The following is a 3,120-nucleotide window of genomic DNA, read 5'->3' as shown; positions in this document are numbered from 1 at the left end:
ATCAGCCCAAAAATGATTGAATTTGATTGAGAGATGAAAATTGAATTTTTTTCCAAAAATTTCTGAACCATCACCCATGAAAATCGAGAAAAATGAATTTTTTTGAAAATTCTCGCGAAACCTCGCGACTTCTGGGTAGCGGACCTCTCTATCAGTCCAAAATAAGATTTGCTTTGATTGAGAGATGATAATCAATTTTTTTTCGAAATTTGATAAACATGAATTTTTTTCGAAAATCGGTGAAAACATTTTTTTTTTCGAAAATCGAGAAAAATGATTTTTTTTTTAAATTCTCGCGAACCCTCGTCAGTTTTGAGTAGCGGACTTCTCTATCAGCCCAAAAATGATTTAATTTGATTGAGAGATGAACATTGAATTTTTTTCCAAAAATTCCTGAACCATCACCCATGAAAATCGATGAAAACGATTTTTTTTTTAATTCTCAGGAAAACTCGTGAGTTCGGAGTACCGGACCTCTCGATTAGTCCAAATAAATATAGATCCCAAAAACTGAATTGTTGTCATTCCCGATTTTTTTTTTAAAACAAAAATCTCCTGAAAAGTTTTCCAGAAATTTCAGGAAAATAAAAAAAAAATATTCCGACTACAATTTTTTTTTTACCCGGGCAAGTTCAACTTGATTCAACTTGACTCGATTGATATTCACTTATGCGTTGGGAAACGCGAATCATGCACGGTACGTTTACAACCTCACGAAAGTCGACCCTTTCGTTATATGTCCTCTCTGGAACGCAATCAGTGGTCCTCTATCTCTCCCACACCCTGTGACACCTTCATTCCTCGTCGATTTAATTTTCTGCCGCAGCCAGTCTAATCCCCTGAATCTCGTTTCCCCTCTGGGAATGGACGGGTACGTCAACACGAGTGAATGGAATAATAAGAGGTAAAATCTCCGAGCCTCCCGATTTTTCCCTTTTAACTTTCGACCGAAGCATTGTAACCATTCAAATTCAACTACCTGATTATGTTTATCTCGGCTAAATTTTTCTCTCAACTTTAGAAAACAAATCTTCATTTTTGACACTTGTCAATTAATCAGAGTTAAAGAGGGTTCACGGATTTTATATAATTTAAATAATAGCTTGATTAAGAAAATTCATCAGGCATTAATTACTCATTTAATCTTCGAATATAACGACCATGAACAGTCGAAGCCATTGAAATATTTTTTATTACCCTCGTGAACATACGAAACATGAAATTCGTCAGTTCATATATGCTCCACCGAACTGCCACCGAATCCCGTCACTTTCTCTCTAACAATGAAACATTTATAACCCCCGGGGATGTTCCATTGAATCTGTTTAATAGGATATTTGTGGACTTCCCTCTGATAATGAAGGCACAGTAATGGAGTACGTGGTGCTTCCTCAAATAATTGAGGTTTCAACGAAACGATTCGATTAATCGGATGTGAACTGTGTGAAGGTAAAAGACCGCTCGAGATGGTGTGTAGAGGTGGGAAATTGAACGAAGAGGAATAGAATACTGGTTACGTACTTTGAAAGAGCTTGCCGTTTATTTTCCGTTCAATGAGATAGCGTAACTAGGATCTAAATTGAATTCAACTGCGTTCGATGTTAATTCAACCAAATTCCATTCTCGATCAATGAAGCGAACACTCTGGTTTGATTGATTTGAAGAATTATCTCGCGTATTTCGCTTTGTGTTGGTTTATTCGGAGTAAACCGAGCGAATTAATCATCGCGATATCATTTCACATGAAAATATTTTCCAATTCCACCGAAAGTCACTCAAAATTTCAAATTAACATTTTGCAAAGCTCTACAGAAATCATTTTTCTTCTCACATTGTGTTATTATTAAATCTTCATGCAAAAAAATATTCAGAGGGAAGATTGAAGTGGATCTGCCATTTCCAGATTTTCTTGGACTGATTGACAGGATTTTTTTTTATCCGTCATTTTGCTAACGGTGTGAGCGGTGAAATTCGTGAATTAATCTCTCCTAAGAGTTAATACTGCTGCACAAGCTCATGGGTCATCCCCCCGTACTTTGGATATCGTAGTAAAACAAACTTTTGGCCAGTAATAGCCGACTAGGATGAGAAAAGGTACGGGGCAAAGCAAGCCAACTTCGTGAAACGTTTCGCGGATTAGCGAACGACTTCTCCACCGCAGTCGCAGTTCCTGGGGTCATCCCAGGGCTTGCCCACTGCACATCCACCGAATACCTCGCTTAAGCTCTTCTCGTATACCCATAGATATAAAGGGGTACTATACGAAATACCCGGTGTAATTGTCGGGAATAGAAGAAAAAATTTCCCACTTTTTATGGAATTACAGCGGTTCATTTAATTAATTGTACTATTCTTGTGGAAATTTTTGTTCTCATCGATTATTCGTCTTTCATATATATTTTTTTATGGAAAATAATTTCTCACGACATTATCTTTTTGTTACTATTCATTTGAATCCATTTTAATTTAATTAACCCGCTGTTTGGCTTTCATAGATAAATATGGGTTTGAAAATTTGGATGCAATTTGACAGTAGAAATCGCGTGACTTATCAACAGGAAAGGGTTTTTTGCAATTCATGGCTCCGGTGGCGCAGAAGGCAGCGCGTAAGTCTCATAATCTTAAGGTCGTGAGTTCGATCCTCACCCGGAGCATTTTTTTTCCATTTTTTCCGCGTTTTCTCATCTCAAAAGGAACTCGCACCGTTCTGTTTCCATAAAGGAATATTTTCAAAGCCATTTTAGGAAGGTTCATCAATCCTTGAGTGAACGTTATACCGCAGGTGTTTCCTTTTACCTAAAACCCCGTTACAGTCGCACCTCTCTCCAATTTTTGTTTACGCGTATCTTCCATGAATAATTCGTTCGTGAAAAAATTCGTCCAGAGACGAATTGAATTCCGGGCAGATTAAAGCGAAATTTTTAAATTTTTTCAGTGAAAAAATTAACGGTTGCACCGAATGCGTGGTGGTTGCAGATTATCCTTCGTATAATGAACGTTAACCCAAAGAAGGCACCTCTTCCAGTTGAGTCCGCGCGTTTAACCACATCTTCAAACTTGGTAACTTCGCGTCATGCCAACGTACCCGGAAACCATATTTCTATCTCTCTCTTCTCACCA

The 3,120-nt window shown here is 37.6% G+C and overlaps 1 non-coding gene across 1 annotated transcript; it reads left to right on the top strand.

Moving 5' to 3' along the window:
* Positions 1-2,581: 2,581 nt before the first annotated feature.
* On the top strand, positions 2,582-2,654 carry TRNAM-CAU (transfer RNA methionine (anticodon CAU)). Its single transcript has one exon. It is a non-coding gene; the product is annotated as a tRNA-Met (tRNA).
* The last annotated feature ends 466 nt before the right edge of the window (positions 2,655-3,120 follow it).

This window comes from Fopius arisanus, unplaced genomic scaffold, assembly GCF_000806365.1.
Source record: "Fopius arisanus strain USDA-PBARC FA_bdor unplaced genomic scaffold, ASM80636v1 scaffold00072, whole genome shotgun sequence".
NCBI lineage: Eukaryota > Metazoa > Arthropoda > Insecta > Hymenoptera > Braconidae > Fopius > Fopius arisanus.
Note: the sequence above shows the minus strand (reverse complement) of the source record. Positions and strands in the feature narration are given on the sequence as shown.